The sequence below is a fragment of the Marmota monax genome, unplaced genomic scaffold, assembly GCF_021218885.2.
Source record: "Marmota monax isolate L192 unplaced genomic scaffold, Marmota_monax_Labrador192_F-V1.1 WCK01_AAM20220418_F8-fsc00146, whole genome shotgun sequence".
Classification (NCBI taxonomy): domain Eukaryota; kingdom Metazoa; phylum Chordata; class Mammalia; order Rodentia; family Sciuridae; genus Marmota; species Marmota monax.
The window spans coordinates 2,629,578-2,650,183 of record NW_026694096.1 but is presented as its reverse complement, the minus strand read 5'-3'; the positions used below and the strand labels follow the sequence as shown (position 1 = coordinate 2,650,183).

Sequence of the window (20,606 nt, the reverse complement as noted above, 5' to 3'; positions counted from 1 at the left end):
CCATGAAGTTTTTAGTAGAAGCATATCAACAAAGAATGAAAGTTGATTCCATAGTGTTGACAGATGAGAGAAAACAGAGATATGATCACCCTGTTCAATGTGGTGCAAGAGCAAAATAAACTCAGACAGATGGCTATTCAAGATCTATGAGGTTTTTTTTTAAATAAAAAGTGTTTTTCCTAAAAACAAAACAAAAATTCCTTTTGCTTCTCTAACTATACTTTACATATATTTTGACATTGTCCCTTGCAGAATTTAAAATATTAAATGAAGCACATGGTGGAATGATTGGAATTTAATTAGGTTTATTTGTTGTTGCAACAGCTTTCACATCCTTTCATCTTAGAAAGAAGTGAATCCCTAGATTGCTCACAGACACATGACAATAAAAAACAACTACAGAGAGCAATCTGTACATTGCATTTCTCAGTTCTTAATCACATGAAGCACCTGTGCCTAAGAGATGCAAATTCCTCTTTATTATGTTGATGTACTAACAAGATGAATTTATCTCTAAAGACATTATAAACAATAAAATGTGAAAAATGGCCTGCAAGCATATCACCTGTCCTTGATCATACCTATTATCTGGAAGTTCTCTGGAGAAGGTAGGATCTGAAGGAAATATTTGTGCCCTACTTATTATTCAAGTGCAGTGTTCCCCACTCTTCTAGAAAATGTTATATTGAGGGTAGATTGTGGACTGATCCTTTTAATCTGGATAATTTTTCATAAATAAAGGAAATTGAGTTTTAGTAGTTAGAGCAAATTCTCCATGTTTCTGAAAAGTAATGTTAAGCATTTTTGTATGCCCATATGCCCCATGTTTTTGTATTTTACTAACTGCTGAACCATACAATAAACAGCAACTGAAGGAAAGTTCCAGTTTTGAAAATATCCAGCAGATTTAAGTATTATTGTTTGCCCTAACCTCCTCTTAAACATATGCTCTTGGCAATTGCTAATAGGAAGGCTTTTGTGTAAAAGTTTATATAACATTTACACCCAAAACAGAAACCAAATATTATATGACTAGATTTTAATGCCAAAAGAATCTTGAGACAACATACACTTCTCTAATTCTTGGATGTCAAAAAAAAAAAAGACTAATTAAACAATTTAGTATTAATATAAGTAGAAACTTGTAGGGACATGTAACCAGACTGACTAAGTATAAGAATGGTTAAAATTCAGCTTAACTCTGGCATGTAAAATGTATGCAAATTTCACACAAAATAAGTTTTAAACAGTTTTGCGTTTACAGACTGAGTGGGTTAAAGACATGAAGCTATGGCACTGAGATGAACGAGCACAGTTGACAAACATTTTGACGGATGATCTATCCTGGGAGATCCAGAGCATCATACACTAAGAGCCATAGTGATTTTAAGTTATAGAGCCATCATTTCAAGTTTTGAGTAGAATTATATCAACAAACAAGAGTGAAAGTTGATTCTGCAGTGCTGTCAGATAAGAGGAAATATCACTCCTTATTCTCTGGTAGGTTTAATTGGCTTCCTCTGGAATTACATAGACGTTATGTTCCTAATCTGTTTATATACAGGTGTGTAATGCCCAAATCTCTGAATTATTGTTTTGTTGTTTACTCTTGTTTGGCAGTGGTTATTCCCACCAAGCAATTTATAATAAAGAGCTAATTTGGGAAAGGGGGGACAACTGGTTTTTAGTGTAGAACATGCTGCTATTGAAAACAAATTTTTTTTCCCCAAACTCTACAAAGACAAGGAAAACATAATCAGTTACAAGGAATGAATTTTCAGGATTGTTTATACATACAATTTGTTTTCTATTTGTGGAGGCCCAATCAAGGTTTATGTATATTCATTGATTTTTTCAAGTCTGATCATCCTTAAAAACATAACAAATCTTTATGCACATCCCCCCTCAAATATCACCCACAAGTAAAATTACAGTCATGATACTAAAATTACTGGTGACAGTGTTAGGTCGTCCAATTCAAAATGGTGTCTGGGCAAAATTATAAACTAAACCCATTTTGTATATGCAGGCTATTATAGGCTTTAGAATAAATTGGTATATCGAATTGAAGTTACTAACTGGGGGAACATCAGTCAAGTGGTTTTTTTTTTCTTTTTTTCTTTTATGCAAGTTTTTGCCTATGAGCATACCAAACAAAGAAAAGGCCAAGAATAGAATGTGCCACTGGTATCTTAAATGAAAACATACCAAAATTCATAACTCACCAAGATTACTTTTGTCAAACTAGGATAAAGTGGTTTAGCATTATATAAATAAGCTAGAAAATCCTACAGTCAAAAGGAAATCAAACTTTTCCAGGGATATTCAGCCTGGCCCAAAATGGAAGGTGAAGCATGGCAGTGACAGTGAATGTCATTGCCTTGACTCTGTCACTGCTGGCGCTACAGAACTGCTATTTGGAATTAATTCTGGCTCATCCTGGATCTTAGATTGTCTCTTAAAGGTGGGATGTACCACTACCCTGCTATGATTGCTTTCAACCATTCACAAAGAAAGCTACCACATCTCCCTTCAGAGAAGAAGTAATTTATTTCTTAAAGAAATTTATATGAGCAATAAATGTCAACAAAATTCTCCATAGATGTTTTTTGAGGTTCCCATACCTTGCTGTCTATTGCATAAACTGTCCTCCATGCCTATTATACTTTTATTTAAAAAAAAATAATAATAACTCTGGCAGAGTGTTTAGGTCTTTAAATATCTATGTTGACTATAATTTCTGTAACCTAACAATGCTTTGTAGAGGTGCTTGGTGCCCTTTCCTGAAGTGAGTCGTTTCTAAGCATCCTCCACTCAGAGCCTGATGCAGCCCTGGTCTGTGACAACCCTGTAGCATTCTCACAGCTTCTCCAACTCCCCATCACCTCCTACCTCCCTTTTCCAACAATGCTGTACCTGGCCAAAGTTTCTACAGTCCTGCCATCTGTTCATCTTTCTTTTTCCCCAACATGAACCTCACATATGTGAAAGACATTCTGCTAGAATAATAACCTATCCCTGAATTTAATAGTCTTTCTGAGCACACCTGACATAAAGATGTCTGCCCAGTCTCCTGCTTATAGGGGATAAAGGAAATGAGCTTGAGATCATAGACACACATATCATTGCAAACCACAACCATGACTAATATCTTAACCTGTCTTTATCCTAATTTATCTCAGTTTACCTCCATTTCAGCACTTAGCCTCTCCTGCCCACGTTAAATATTTGCATATTGTATCTCTGTCATAAGAGGAACATTTTTGCACATATTATACATTTTTGCATGAAGTGATAGTAATTCTTTGAGACAGCAGTGGCCCAGAAAATAGATGGGAAACCTAGTGATAATTCACAAGTCAAGATAGGTCTCTTTGTTTTCTACCTCAGTTAAATTTAATGGAGAGGGAACCAAACTGTTCTAATCTCAGTTCTAACTTATTTAGAATCATAATCATGGGCAAGTCACCAAACTTGTCTGGGCATCTTGTCTCTCAATGGAAAAAATAAAATATTTGATTCCCAAGGTCCCTTTCATGTTTCAATCAATGATTTTACTTTTTTTAAAATACCAAATCAAATTTAGAATAGAATGCTGACCTATCAAATGAATTTACTCTAAGGAATAAAAATTCTACCTAAAAAACTTTTCAAATATGTCAGCTGTATGGACTTTTTAAAATATTTCTGGCTAATTCATACTCATTGTTTTCTTATTCTTTCTTTCTATAAGCATTTGAGTAAAGATGGTATACAAAATTACCTCTTTTATGCATTCCATTGGGGATAACAAGAACTCTTCACTTACTTTAGAAGTTGTTATAATGTAGATATATTCTTTAAAAATACCCAAACTATAGTTAAAAGGTTAAAATGCCCAGTAAATGGTCTTGAAAATTTCTATGGTATCTAATTACTTATAGATCCAGATTATTCATCTTTGGCAAAAAAAATAATAATAATAATAATTACAATAATTTCTGGGAATTAGAATGGCTTGATCAATACATGCAATTAAGTGGACATATTTTAACTGTTTTCTTAGTAAGCTGGGGATGTTGTTGCATGAATGTTTTTAGAAAACATATTTAATCCAAAAATATTGCTGTCTCACAAAGACTATCAGTGTGTCATAAACACATAAATGTCATTCTTTATAATAAAACAAGGGCCTATACATTCTGTGCACACTTACATTTTCTTCTACTGAACTAAACAAATAGTTTAACATGTGTGCATAGCTGCAGGAGGCTAGAGGTGATGCTAAGCCAGAAAATATCTGCTGTACCCTTGTAATGCTTTTCTAGTTCTCTGTTCACCAGCTGAAACACTAGTGACTTTACCTCTGTCCCTTTTCTCTTCAACATATATACACACCTGTGGTCCTGCTTTTTTCCAAGCTTAAAAAATAAAATCCACTACTAATTCAGGGGAAAGATTATATCTTTGAAAATCTATGAATTTTGTAGTGGTAGAAATTTCTAAGAAGGCATTTCCATGTTCTACTTATAGGAAGACTTATGAAAGAAGCAAATACCTAGGAATCCTAATTCCTAGGCTAAACATGCCATGAAAATTGCACAGGACATGATCCACATTGTGCACATCTTACACAATTCCAGCCTGTAGCATGTGCCTAAACCTTGCTGCTTAACAAACTCCAAAGGAATCTATCTTTGAATACCTTTAAGAGTATGTCAGAAGGAGGATTGCTAGTTCAAAACCAGCCTCAGCAACTTAGCAAGGCCATAAGCAACTGAGCAAGACCCTGACTCTAAATAAAACATTAAAAAGGATGTAACTCAGTGGTTAAGTGCCCCTGGGTTCAATTCCTGGTACAAAAAAAAAGTGCATATCTACACTTTTTTTTGTCACCCCATCATGTTTAGAAAAGTATGCTCAATAAGTCAGCTAGTTTGTCTGTTACTCTCCATAGGTGTTTTCTTTCTCTCCTTACAACAGAATTCTATGTAATCAAGTTGTTCTCATTCATATTTACAAATCCTTATGAGAAATTAAAATGTAGACTATCAATTCAAACTCAAGGGACATTCTCAATGGACTATAGGATATCTTACTAATTGTTTCTTTTGGCAACACATATGTCAACTATTTGTATAAAGACACTGAAACCATATCCCATTGTAAAAATTTTAGCATGAGCTTCTATACTTTTCACAGTATTGTATCCTATTTAATAAGCCCCAAAATAAATAATACAGCCAATGAAACTGAGAACATTCTGTTAAGAAAGAAATTTAAGATACTCCCATTGGTGAAGTACTTCGTATAAATCAAGTGCTGTGCTAAGTATTTTATAGAGAATATATAAAATAGTCCATCTAATCCCCACAGTAATCTTATCACTGGCAACCAAGCCAAGGCACCCTTCACTACCCACCTGCATAAGAAATAGGCGAATGATAGAAAAAGGGAAAATGAATTTTATGCAATTTGATCCAACTGGGGGAAAGCACTAAATTGCTTCTCTATGGGTCCCACAGGAGCTGTTACAATTTCTAGAAACGAAAATCAGCTGATACACACAAGTAGATTCAGCCAGCCAGAGAACATGCCACTTTCAGCCTCCTTGCGGCCCCATGCATAAGGAAATCTAGGTCAGCATAAGGAAATCTAGGAGCTCTCTCTTTTAATCCTATGAAGTAGACACCCTACACAATACATATGAGAATATCAAACCTAGAGAGCTTAAATAATGTGCCCATAATTTTAAGTGGAGTTAGAATTCAAATCCACTTCTCCGGACTCCCAGATCATTATTCTACACTACACCCTAGCTGCATATTTATGTTCAGGTTTCTTTTGCTATCTTCCCATAAAATGCTACCACCTCATCTTAATGGTTGAAGGGATTCAACTCAGTTCAAACACGAGTAATTACATGCATTTTTAAATGAAATTGTAGTGGCATTTAAGATCATTTAGCTTAATTCCAAATTCTTTAAGGTGAATTCTAAGTATTCAATGTGTTTCACTCCAGCTACCCAATGCAAACTGTGTCATCAAGAGCAAAGTAATACATTCCTGCTTTCAAGATCAGTTATAGTCGCTAAACCCAGTAGATAAAGCTGTTGTTTTTAATCAATACAGTGCATTATAATTTCCTGGGATATTTGTTTTAAATGCAGGTGCCCAGGCCCACCAGAGTGATTCTGACCCAGCAGCTCTGAGATAGGGCTTTAGGTATCTGCATATTAATACCTCCTGGTAATTCTATGGAAAGGAGAAACACCAACTTAAAGACCTGTGGGAAGGGGGGGGGGGGCGGAAGACAACAGTGGTTTTCAAAGCCAATAGTTAAAAAAGCTTCAAATCTTCCTTCCCAGTTCCAAAATGTACACATTTGAGATATCAGAATCATAATACTTAAAATTTTTGAAAAGCTCCCTAGAAATGGAAAAACTTAATTTAATAAAGAATGACACATCATCCATAGGTCATTAACTCTAAAGGATGTATCAGGGAGATGGCCAAGAGCTAAAGTGGCCCATTTTCATTATTCTCTGAATTTGGAAAAGATTTTGCCAAGAGCAAAGGGAAAAAAAAGAGAGAGAGACATCATCTTTTGTATTCATTGAAATAGACTCTTTAGTTGATCCTCCAACAGTTAGACAGTAAGAATTACACATGATTATACCTCTTGGGAAAGCCATAGAAAGAAATAAATGGATTTATTTTTATTCACAATGGCTGATTTGTTGTGATTAGAAACCAAAGAATTTTAAAATACCAAGGAATGCAAACCTGCACTCGAGGTTTAGGAGACAATGGGATGAATGCTAGATGTCATAACTAAAAATGAGGCTATCAAGACAGCAGTTTTTCAAGCTACATAGCAAATATTATTCCATTACTGAGAGTTCTCCATGTATATTTTAAACTCTTACCAAAAAATGTGCCACATTCATACCACACAAATAGCACATATCCCCACAAAAAATAATGTTCTTTGAGGATGGGTGGATACCAATAGGCACCTGCTATTAATCATTGTGTCTTCAAAGAACACTTTGGATATTCTTTTGTGAGAGTATCTCAGTGACTGCCACATTTCAGTCTTTTTAAAATATATGTTTGATATATTCTAAATAGACATGTTTCTTGGAAGTATACTGTGGACAACAAATTGAAAATAAAGTAATAATTGCAAACCATTTTCTAAAAAAAATTTTTCTTTTTCTAACAACATCTACAAAAACCACATGAACATTTTGCCATGTTAAAAACTACATGAAGTAAGAAATAAGTAGTGATACATCATAATTTGTATAAGACTATCCACTGAATAAAGATTATATAAGAATATATCCAATACTACAGATTATTGATACTTAAGTAAATATATACACTGATCTTCATAGTAAATGAGACCAGGAAGATGGAAGATACTTTTTTACTCCCCATTTAACCCTGTGTGTGGTATTCAATTTATATGAAGAATAAAAGAGAAAGAAAAGGGGTACATAAAAAAATCAAAATAGATAAATCAATTTAGGCTAATACAAACGTTTTTTTAAAAGAAATATTTATGTCTGGTATACTTATAGTCAAAAATAAATTAATAATTCAGTCAGTTATGATTATTGGGGCCTAGTTAATACAGAAAGCAATTTATCTATTCTGTGTATGGGCAATTCTAAAAGCATTTCTTTAGACTCTCTGTCTGCCTCACTCTACCTTCTCCCACCCCATCCCTCTTTCTGATTTCTTCTGCTCTATGGGAAAGAAATGGATTCTGAGCAACTCCATTTGACATGTTCCCTTGCTCACCCCTTACATCCTCCATACGTTCCATTTCTGGAGAAGAAGGGCCAGAAATGCCACCGTGTCAATGTGTTGTTCCTCGTTTCTGACAAACCTGGAGGCTATGGCAAAGACTGCATTGAAGAGGTAATATATTACCATGTATTTGACTGTAATTTGCTCTAGTAGTTTAACATCTGGCCGTGTGTATTATTTAAAATCAGTCAAATGCATACACTGTTCATGTAGCCCAGAGAACTTGGTGATAAGCACCTGGTAAGTGCTAAAGGTGTGTAGCTAGGTATTACCTTGAATTGCAATAGACCAGCAGATAATGAGCATGGTGTGGGATATACTTGAGTGGAATGGACATAAAAATGGACATACTGCTTTTACTGGGAAGGAAAAATTGACAACAGTGATGAGGCAGCTAGAAAAAAAATACAGGCAGAATCTCAAACAGTGTGACAGGCTTAACCTGTGTGGGCAATTGATAAACACTGATAAAGACAGATTGCTATGACAATACACAAAACAGAGACTGCAAGATGATTCAATATCCAAATATGAACCCATTTAAACTCATAGAGATCAATACCCAAGAAAGTTGATGACACATAGCCCACCCTTTATTCTCATCTTAAAGGTTGGCTCTTCAGAATTCATACATTTGTAGATGCTTGACTGTTGGGATAGGAATTGATCCTCTTGGCTTTTTTTACATTAAATATTTCAACTCACATCAATAAAATGTAATGCCTAATTATGATCCACCACAACAGGTTTCCATCACAACATTTCAAAAAACTAGAAGATGTGTTCATTCTTATTCATCTTTCAAGTGCTAAAACATCTGGTCTATAAACTTAATCCTACTGGTAACATATCTGAACAAGAAAGTTGTTTTGCTCTCAAGGCTATGTGGCCATTAGATGGATTAGCTTGTCCACCTAAAATTACTTCCCTAATTACCATTATGAATGGAATTAAGCTAAGCAGATGACTCTCGTGAGAATCCCAGAATTTGAAACCTTTAAAACACCACACTGTTTTATTATATTTATATTTTTTAATGCCAAGATAATTGTAAAGGATATGAAACATATCAGGCATTAAACATATTTGTGAAATAAATGAGAGGGAGAAAAGAAGAAAGAAAAAGAGGAAGAAAGAAGACTTTATGGAAGAGACATGAACCAACCATGTTTGCAATTCAAACATGTCTCTTATTTATAGATGAATGAAATAAACAACTCAGCACTTACTACAGACTTTGATGTGAGTCTACTTGATCCTATGTGTAGTATATACCTTACTCAAAGAGTATAATGAAAGAGTAATAAGAATTCAGAGATCACATCAAAGAGAAAGATTAATTTAAACTGATATATTTATCAAAAATAACATTAAATTTAAATTGTGATAGCACATTTAGTAAAGCATTACCCAAAATTCACAATTTTCTAAATCAATCTTTAATAAATTTAAAGACACTTAAATTCATGGGGCAGCATTAGACCAAGTGCTCTGTCACCCAGTATCCCAGCCCAACTATTTTCATTATCATATTGTGGTTTCAAAATATCCAGTAATATTCTATATCTTAAATGTTACTATACATAAAAAATCATTTTAGTTGCCTGATAATTAGACATGAAGTTATCTGCAACCATTTACAAACTGAATGCTGTAATATTTTACTACCTAGTGAAATATGTAGTATGTTGACCACTTTGGAGGTCACCACCCTCAAAGCAGGAAGACTGCTTGATGTGATTTCTGCCCTAAATTGAGACTTTCTATTTCACCTGAATACAAATTTAAGAGAATATGTTTGATAATCCTACAGCATATTGAAAGTAAATATTAATTTAAATATGAAATGTTTGCATATTAATTTAAATGTTAGTCTAGTGTTTTTCAATATTCTTAGTACATCAAATCACCTTGGGTGGTTTTTATTCAGATACCAGAGCTCCATCCAAGTTGGTTGAAGTCCACAGGAAGCAACAATTTTTTTTTTTTGCAGTTTCCCCAAGTGATGCTAATCCAGTACAAAATTGTGTTAAATGAAATCATCTTATTCTTTTCTGATTGAAGGTAAATGAATAGACTTTGTTATTCAAAGAATGGAAGTTTTACAAGATGTATGTCCAGACAAAGGGGACATATCATAAGTTAAGTGGAGAAAATTCTGACTCAGATACTTTGTATGGTTAGTTGATGGATATTTTCAGATAGTATATAACAAATATTTATTGAGCATTTATTTAGTGCCAAGCACTATCAACTCTGAGAATAGGGAGGTTTATGTGATAGTATCCTTTAGGGAATTTATATTCCCATAAAGGGAGATAATAAGCATGAAAAAATGATTTTGGATGCTGGGGGTGCTATGAAGAAGATAAGCAGAGTTAACAGGGTGAGTGCAGGGTGTGGACTTAGCTCTGATGAACAGAGAGGTTTCTTCAAAAGGATAACATTTCAAAACCTGGAAGAAGAATTTTTTTTTTATAATCTTTTTTTTTTTTTGGTCTTTTTGGAACTGGGGGTCGATCCCAGGGCTTTGCAAATGCAAGGCAGATGCTTTCCATTAAGCTACATCCCAACCCAAAAAATTTTTTAAACAACAGGAAAAGTTAGTGCGGATGTCCAGAGATGGGAAGAAATGTTGTATGTTTGAGAAAACCCAGAAGGCCAAGTGGCCAGAACAAAGACACCACTAAGAAAGCAGAAGGAATGAGGTCCCAGAGGTGGGAAGGATCCGTGGGAAAGCTGCTTACAGTCCCAGTACATGGGGGAGCTGGCCATCAGAGGTTTATAAATGAAAGGATGACAGGATGTGCCTGCACTGTGCAATGCTCCTCTAGTTGCTGTGGGACAGATGATCCAGGCAAGGAGGTCAAAATTAAGAGTCAGGATCCCTACCGCAGCATGATAATGGTGGCATGGTACTGGGAAAATCCTAATTGATTCTCTAAATAATACAAGTCATGCCATCTTTTTATCATTTTGCGGGGTCAAAACCCCTATACCTCAAGTCTTAAAGGTAGAGGTAGAGGAGACATGATTCATGTAAAAAGATATCTTCCACATATTTGGGGGAGGGTATTGGGGATTGAACCCAGAGGCACTTTACCACTAAGCTACATCAACAGCCCTTTTTATTTTTTATTTTGACACAGGGTCTTGCTAAATTCTTTAGGGCCTTGCTAAGTTGCTAAGCCTGGCCTACAACTTGTAATCCTCCTGCCTCAGCCTCCTAATCACTGGGATTACAGGCATGCACCACTATTCCCTGTCCCAGTATATTTTTCTAAATATATGTGATATTCTAATCCAAGGTTTAAGAAAAGTTTAAGTTGTCCATTGTCAACTGTAAATTCTTTATTACTATGTATAATTAAAATCCCTAAAGATTTCATTTTTCCACAGAAAATTCTGGTGAATATTTCAGTCTTATGAATGAAGTTATGTTCATGCTACAAACATTAGATTCTGAATTAGTGCTTAAAGCTAAAAGTTAACCTTCTCATTGAATTAATTTTTAAGTACAAAATATTTTTTTATATTTCTACCAATTATATAAAATTTGTTACTACTACATTTCAGAAAGGGTCATCAGTATGCAAGGTTGGGTTGATACACAAAATGAGAAGAAAGTGGGGTAGGAAGGGCCTTGCTGTGATAGTCTGAGGTCCTCTGAAATAGTAGGAACACTTGTTCAAATATCATTGAGTGAATTTAATCTTTTAGGTAGACAGAATACTAAGAACTTTGTTCCAGGTTTCTACCAGATGCTATATTGTGTTTAATAATTAATTGAGCTTTTAAACAAATAGTGTTTAACTTTTGAATTATGCTGTTCAATTCTTAACTTATCTTGACTTTGTATTGTCAGCCAACTTGATATTAATTTTCCTGATGACAGGGACTGGATATTAATGTGACAAGGAATCTTTATGCCTATTGTGGTATAAAATATGCAATGGGAAAACAGTAAAGAGCTGTTGGATAAAACATACATTTAGCCGTGCGTGGTGGTGCATGCTTGTAATCCCAGCGGCTCAGGAAGCTGAGGCAGGAGGACTGCGAATTCAAAGCCAGCCTCCGCAAAAGCAAGGTGCTAAGCAACTCAGTGAGACCTTGTCTCTAAATAAAATACAAAAGAGGGCTGAGGATGTGGCTCAGTGATGAAGTGCCCCTGAGTTCAATATCCTTACCGCCCCACAAAAAAATATATATATATTTAATAGATTTTCAATATGATTAATGTTATCTTATATAAATTAACACATAATTTTTTTAGTAATAAACATGTATTAAAACATTTACGAACGTAATTTTTGGATAGGGATGTTTCAGGGAGAACTCATCTAAATTTCTATTTTAAATAGAAAAGTTCTCATATAGAGAGTGGACATGTTTTACAAACAGTGCAATTTGAGTAGGAGAGAGGAGAGAATTGATATTGGGGACCAAAAAACAATTTGTCTGTTCAACAGCAAATCCTTTACAATATTTTTATCATAGTCCTTGTAGCCAATTCTCTCCAGTCCTCTATTCCAAATCACTGTCCAGCTCAACATGATCATACAAATAACCAGTACTGTAGGTTTGAGCAAATCGTGTAATCTTGACTGCCTTCTCTGTGTTTCTGCCTATTTAATTAGTCAGCGATGACATTAATACATGGTCCAGTATTGCACTTGGTCTCCTTTGAAGTTTTGCCATTTCTGTGTCTTGGAGGATTGGAGTAGGGGAGGGTAGAGAAGAGAAAATAGTTATCTTTTTCTTTGATCTTTTGAAGTTTTAAGAGGGTTTTTGATATTGTTATTCTTAAATGCAGATGATGACATGACATTGTGAGAAATTGTGGTATTTTGAATTTCTTTTAAAATTTCAATCCTTGTCTTCAGTAGATACTCTCAAAGAAAGTAATATTATGATAAAAGAGAAAGTAAAATTTCAGATGTAATATTCTTATTATTTAGACATAATATTTTCTTTATAAGTTAAAGTATCCAACTATATTGCCAAAAGGAAAAAAAAATAAAACCTTCATTGGTTTGTTTGTACCAAGAACAGTCTATACTGTTACATTTATTCATATTCCATAGCAAATCAAGAAAGAGGACAGACAAGTCTTTTCATGTACATTTGATAATTGCTAAGGGATTTGTTTTTAAAGTTGCCTTTCCATATATAAGTTAGGAAGATATCACAGAGTAAAGAAGAGGCTCTCAAACTTAGTGTAGCTTCAGAACATCTGGTGGTCTCACTAAAATGCAAATTTATGGTCCTAGTCCCTGAGGTCTGGGGTAGTACCCAGAAATGTGCAAGTCTAAACAAGTCCCCGTGGGAGGCCAATGTGGCGGATATAGTGCCACATTTTGAGAACCACTGGAACAAAGGATACTTTGCACTTATTAGTTGAGAACTAAATTTTTTTTAACTAATCAGTAATTTTCACAAGAATAATGTCACTTAAAAGAAGCCTTTATGGCTGGGGATATAGCTCTGTTGGTAGAGTGCTTGCCTTGCATGTACAAGGCCCTGAGTTCAATCCCCAGCACCACCAAAAAAAAAAAAAAAGAAGAAGAAGCCTTTTTGGAGGGTGGGAGTGTACTGTTTATTGAACCCACAGGCCACATCCCCAGCCATTTATTTTTTATTTTTTAATTTTAAGACAAGTTCTCACTAAGTTGCTTAGGTAATCGCTAAGATGCTGAGGCTGACCTTGAACTTAAATCCTCTTGCTTCAGCCTCCGGTATCACTGGGATTACAGGCTTTATAGACCTTTTATCAAGCTCATGAGTAGCACTGCTGGACACACCAGACTGACTACAGCAAATCTGTAGAGTTTATCTGACTTTTGTCTCTAAAGCCAAGATGACTAGAACATAGCTACCCCCTCCCTTTTTCCTGCTCCTCTTGGCTCTCTATTTTTCCTCCAAGAATACATGAGTCATGCTCTCTCCATAAAATGCAAATGTCCCTCCATATTCTCTCCCTCCTCTATACCTACTTATCCTTTATACTTACAGACATAATATCATATCACAGAAAGAAATAGGTACAAAGACCTATAACACCTACCTTTCATGGGGTTATTGGGTGGTTAGATGAGATGAGGTGTGAATAGACTCAAGCATAATGCCCAGCACATCGGAGGTCTCTTCTCCTATCACCTGCAAAAGGGGAGTTTCCTTTCCATCCTCCTAGAACTTCTGGTCTCTACATGTTGCTTCATGCTTTGGTCTACATGAGGTTCATGCATGAACTCGAGAAAACAAAAAGTAGAATAAGTATCTTATTATCATTCACTCCTTTAAAAAAAATCACAATAATCTACAGATTCAAAATCACAATAATCTACAGATTCAAATAATTCTACAGACCCTATATAGTTAGCCTTCTGTGTCCACAAGTTCCACATCTCCAGATTCAACCAACTGTGGGTCAAAAACTTGGGCCGGGGGCAGAGGGGGATTACATCTGTGCTGAGGATACTCAAAAGTTTTTCCTTCTCATTATTTCTGTAATAATTATTTACATAACATTTACATTGTATTTGGCATTATCAGTAGTGTAGAGATGACTTGAAGTATACAGAAAGAAGTGTATAGGTTATGTGAAAATATTACATCATTTTATATAAGGGATTTGAGCATCTTTAGATTATCTGTGAGGTCTTGGGACAATCTCCCACAGGTACCAAAAGATGATTCTCCTGAAGTTAGGAACAGGTCATCCAGGTGCTGACTCTATCAAATAATGTGACCTTGAAGAAACCTCAATTTCTCCTGTCTGTGACCCCATATGTAAGATGGATACAATGCTACCTGGCTAATCTACCTTTCATTATTGTTATAGTATATGAAAAAATGCTTTGAAAAATAAAAAGTTCTAAAAACGTTGAATAATGATATTAACCAGAAGCAAGTCAATCACATTCACATAAACCAAGGAATGAGAATGTGCCCTAATAGCCCCACAATGCTTTCACCTAACATTCATTAAGTTAGGAATGTGTGCCCCTGGATGATATAGCCTGTGACAAAATCTGGGTTTGCCTCTTGCTACTATTGGGATAAATGTCTTTTCTGAGTGCTTTTCTTGGCCAGTAGATTTCTGTAAACGGAATTTTACTTTTCAACTTCTTTAATTTACCAATAAGAGATTACCACATGAAAGAAAGCTATTAAAAGTAATCATAATAAACTCAAGCTTCTTCCGGAGGAAGTGGTTTACTAGGCAGCCTTTCCCTGGGGCTTACTGGTCACAGGTGCCTCAGCACTGGTAGTCAAATGCTTATTGCAACACTTTCTCAACAGCGGAGCCCTTCAGGAACCTTCTGACACTGGAGTTGATGCTCCAGCTTGAGTCGATCTACATTCCACCACTTACTCAGACGATAGCAATTTCTCCTAAGTTCCATTGACCTACAATGCAAACCCCTCAGGAACAGACTCCCCTCATGCCAGAATGCAGCCACTTTATAGATATGTCATATCCCACTTGGCCAGTAGGTGCTGCCCTGTAAACATGCTCCATTTTCCAGTCTGAGCAGAAATGCAAGGTTTCAAACTTTGGGGGAAATTAATCTGGGTTTCAAGTTTGATGAAATCTTTTTCATAGTAGTTATCTAGGATTGATCAATTCTGAAGGCTCTGATTTCTGTCCTTCAATCTAACTAAACACAAGGCAGCCTGAGAAACACCCTCTTGGATGGGCAGCCTAAGAAACAGATTCTCATAGGTGTTTTCCTCAATGCTGCAAATCTCAGGAGCCCCCTAAGATCAATCGCATCAATGCTGGAGGCGGGGCGGGGGTTGGGGGGAGCCTGCAACAAAAGATGAAGAGAGAAAGCTCAGTAAAGCTCATGACTCCCCAAGAGCTGTTTTGATGTCTAGATCTCTGTGAAAGCTCATTAAATCCTTGGTGTGTGAGACAGCGTTAGGGAAAATCAAAATGAAGATAACAAGACACCATCTCCATCCATACTGCATATTTGTAAAATATTCAGTAATCAAAATACCCCAAGGAAATTCCACATGACTTTCCAGCATATTAAGGGTCTGGTTAAACCTTAGTCTACATTAATACTTCCATAGATGCTTGAAAGACAGAGTTAATTTCGTCCTATTGTTGAGCACAAACCAACCATTAAAACACACACACACACACACAAACACAGAATTCAAAGCCTTGTCCCCAGGCTGGGGTTATAGCTCAGTGGTAGAGCACTTGCCTGGCATGTTTAAAGCCCTGGGTTCAATCCTCAGTACCACATACAAAAAATAAAAAAAGAAAAGAAAAGATCCACTGACAACTAAAAACAATATTAAAAAAAAAGCATGGTCCCCATGATGAAGAGACAGTTGGGGACTGTTCATGAGGAAACAGCAGTGGCACATGCCATGAATAACCAGAGCACCTGAATAGATGATAATCACTAAATGGCAGATGTGTGTGAGAAAACCCACCTTATTGGGATGATTCTCCCAATGCTTTTATTTTCTTGAAAATATTCATAAGAAAACTCATGCTTCAATGAGAACTTGATTGAGAATAAAAATTTGTATTAGGGCTCCCAAGAAAAACATAAGCAATTGAGAGAGAGTGGGGACAGGCAGTTGGAGGGAAATTTACCTTAAGGAACTTGTGCACTCAGTTACTGAGGTTGGCAAGTCCAAAACTTGCAGAGTAAATGAGTAGATTGGAGACCCAGGGAAGAGTTGATGTTCATCCCAAGTCTATCTGCTGCAGAATTTTCTCCTCCTGTGGGTTTAGGGTTGTCTTATTTTCTCGAGGCCTTAAACTGATTGGATGAGCCCCCCCTAATGACATCATTTTAAATTAATTACCTCTTCAGAGACCCCATCTCCAAAGTCCCATTCTGAAATACTCCACATTAGGATTTCAACATATAAATTTGCAAAGAAATAATTCAGCCCCTAAGATACCTGAAAGAGTTTTATTATGATCTAGAAATTAGAAAAAAAAGAGAGAGATGTAAAGATTTTTTTTTTCTCTTCCCTTGGAGCTCTGATTCTCAAAGTGTGTTTCCAGGCCCACATCATCAACATTACCTGGGAAATATTAGAAATGCAAATTCTTGAGATTCACTGAGTCTGTGAGTGGGGTCCAGCTATGTGATTTTAATAGGCCCTCCAGGTGATTCCAAAGAAGGCTAAAGTTTGAGTATAACCATCTTAGAAGTTGCTTAATTACAAGAATTTCTTATTTCTTTGCTTGATTACCTGAGAAAATTTCCAACACACATAGGTGTAAAGATTGTTTAAACTGTGTTTTGGTTTAACTACTATACTGAGTCATATTTTCTAAATGGGCCTTGGATCCACTTTACTCTTGTAAATTGGAAATTAAGCCAGAGCTCCAAGGATAAGTAACATAACAACACTACAAAGGAACTTGGCCTCTGAATACAGATTTCACAGGGTAAAAGCAAAACTGTGGGTACCCAGTAAAGCTAATTTAACAAATACCAGAGCAGTCTAATTGCTGTCTGTCTGGTTGGAAGCCTCAATTACCTTATGCAACTCCCATGAATGGCAGGCTAAATTATAATGGTTGAGCTTTATAAAATGCATTCTACTCGCCTTCTTTAAAAAGGAATACTAGACATAGAACTATTGAGTGGCCACTTTTGAGCAAGAACCAAACTTATCTTATGCCCCCAAACACCCTCACCACATTAGCCTCTGTCAATTCACTGACCAATAAACAAGTCTCTCCCCCCTGTCCTTTGAGAATCCAGCATTGGAGAAGAAAATTTTAATTCACCTGTGAGTCATTCCCAGGCCTCAGTGAGTATTCAGATCTGCAAACAAGGGTACACATGACCAACTAAGCTGGAGAAGTCAGCTTCATTTAAGGCATATGTGCTACCTGGTGACCAGGTACATGCCACTAAGGTAGACCCCTAAAGTTCTTAGCAGAGAACTTTGCATATTACATAATGCAACTGGAGCTAAGACTCATGATTATTTATGTAAATCACATGTCAAGTGTTTCCAAGGTCTTCAGGATAAAAGATTATTATTTGTAGAACCTAATTTTTTTAATATAGTTATCAAGAAAAAGACTGTCAGGGAGCCTTTTCATTTGGTCTTGAATCTAATTGTACCTTCTTTGTGACTTTCTGTCACAGAATGACAACTGTGAAATTAATACATTTGGGCAGGCCCTTTGTGAGTGAAACTTCAGAACTACTTGCCAGTTGCATTATTTAACTGTGTCCAGATGGAACCCAGAGCATTCTCACAGTGAGCAATTATACCATCAGGCCATCGATCGGAAGGTTGATGTCTATTGCCACATGAACAAGAGCAGTCCCACTTGTGGAAGCCAGTGCTCCATCATTTTTAAATAAAGAGAATGTTTGTAACCAGGTTTCTAAGGAATTGGAAATATTTGATCTGAATTTTATTTTACTTCTTCCTGATCAAATGTGGTCTGCAAGAGACTCTACCTATTCTTTTGCAATGTTTGCACTTTTTTAATCATAGAATTTCACAGAAAAAGAAGTATTCTTTAACATGAGAATTCTTAATTCCTAAAATTCCAAACACTCCAGAGTACATATTCCCTAGGATTCTTGGGCTTTTTAGTGAACACCTTCTTAAGCAGAGACTCATCATTTAAGTGTCAATCAATTTAACTAGAATTATATAAATTCCTAATATGGGTCCATCTGTGGGAAATAAAAAAATGGACCCATTAAACAAACATTTATGATCCCTGCTGTGATCTCAGGTGTTACACAGGAATTTGACACATTTGTAGTCATAAGCAGTCACTAACTCTCCTGCCTTCAAGGCAGAGTTGAGGGTAGATTGTATATATTTTAGTTAAGAATGCAGTAAGCTGCAAGTAATAGAAAACCCAACTATAAGCAGTAAGTAGCCAACTTTGGGACATAACAAGTCAGAGTTCAGGCATTTGTCCACCTACTCCATGATACCATCAGGGGCTGGTGCTCTTTCTTTTCAGCATCTCCATCCTCAGTACACCATCTTCTGCTCCCGTGGGTGTCCACTCACTTCAGCAACTGAAGACAATGGAAGTTCCAGCCCTGTCTTCCCCATTTATAGAAAGCAAAATGTTTCCCAGAAATTCCACTCACATCTCCCTTGAATCTAAGCTGGAGAGACACAGGGTCACTTGTATTGGAAAGGCTAAATGAGAAACCAAAACAAGACAATCATGGCTGGCTCTTAAGTACGAGATGGAATAGGAGCGCAAGGGTTTGGAACATTAACGGGGCCCTGAAAGAGGGGAGAATGGGAATCTACAGGACCAAGTGGGTATTGTTAATATAATTCTGGCATTAGAATCATGAAGGTCTAGGTGAAGTGTTGGGGACAGCTTAGTTTATAAAAGTATTCATGAAAGGAAAAACACCAGGGACAGGTGGTCAGACACTACCTGAGCAATAGTGTACATTGTACTCACTCTGATGACTATTGTATCTGCAGCCACCTGTTAAGGACTATCCATGGCACAGAGAAGTCTTTGGGGTAAGACTTTGCCTATGAGCTCTCATTAATTACACAGTACAGACTCTCAACCTACCCAAAAAGAGGTCTGAAAATTAAGACTGGGATAAAAAATTACAGTCCTGACATAGGCACATCTCTGTCTACAGAACACAGTATCAGTTTACATCTATCTTTACTCATGTTCTCTCCCATGCCCTGATTTCTACTTTATTCTGTATACTCTCCAAAATTTCCATGTTACCTAAGTCAATCTCATGGCCAAGTTGGTGGCAGCAGAAATGAACTTAGGCCAAAAGGTTTGAAGAAACTAGGAGATAGAGCTGGGACCAGTTCCAGTGCTATCTTTACTGTCATGCTACTTCTTTATGCCCTGTCCACATTATAGAAGAAACAGAAAACTCATGTTGCAAACGCTAACTGAGCAGCTAAGTGTCACTGACTCTGGTCTCTAATGATGTTCATGAACTAGTGCAGGCTTCAGAATCAGAATCAGGGTTTGAGTCCCAGTTCTGCCGTATACTGGAGGGTAACTTGGGGCAATGTTTACACACTCTGTACTCTTCTGTAAAATGGTTACCCCAACAGTACCCTTAGAATTGTGGTGAGGAAGAAAGTGAGTTAATACTTGAAAGTGCTTGAAAAGTGCCTGGCACATGTCAACACTCATGGAATGTCTGCTATTTTTAGGACGGCTGGCTGCCATTTTGATACTATGCAGAGGCTAATTACACTGCTTTTAAAAGTCATAAAGACCTTGATTCAAATCTCAGCATTATCTCTTACCATCATAAGGACCTTAGACAAACTAATTACTTATCCCCAGCTATAGTTTCTTCATTCATTAAAAGGAGAGGATAAATGCCTCCTTTATGGGGCTACAGCAAATATTAAATAAGATGGCATATGACAGTGCTTAGCACAGATTCTGACAAATAGTCAGGTAATTTGTCTTTTTTTTTTCTTCCTCTTCTATGACTCACTCTTTTTTCTGGATTTATCACTGGAATTCCCCTTGGGGTGATTTGTTACTTGTGACTAATCATACTCTGTATACTTCTCCCATTAATATTATTTGAGTAAAACAAACTTAAATTTAGCATCATGAGCTATCTTGGAAGGAAAATAGGTTCATAAGAGTAGCATCGTATGGTTTTGAGAAGAGGCAATCCAGCAAATGTGGAAGGGACTTGATGGTGAGAGAGGTAGGGTACTGACACCTGCCATGACTCCTTAGCACCAGAAATATACTACCATTTCTCAGACCCACTTACCCCCTCATATCCCAGTGCCCTGAGCAACTGTGACAGCAAAGA

General features: G+C 36.3%; 1 protein-coding gene and 1 long non-coding RNA gene across 4 annotated transcripts in view; one reads left to right on the top strand and one right to left on the bottom strand.

The window, feature by feature from the left end:
• Syt1 (synaptotagmin 1) overlaps positions 1–20,606 on the top strand; it is a 507,557-nt gene that overhangs the window by 448,967 nt on the left and 37,984 nt on the right. The window lies entirely within an intron of this gene.
• LOC131424982 (uncharacterized) overlaps positions 1–20,606 on the bottom strand; it is a 148,448-nt gene that overhangs the window by 96,766 nt on the left and 31,076 nt on the right. Inside the window, exon 3 of the long non-coding RNA XR_009228706.1 lies at positions 13,865–14,048. This is a non-coding gene — a long non-coding RNA (uncharacterized LOC131424982). The remainder of the gene's footprint in view (positions 1–13,864; positions 14,049–20,606) is intronic.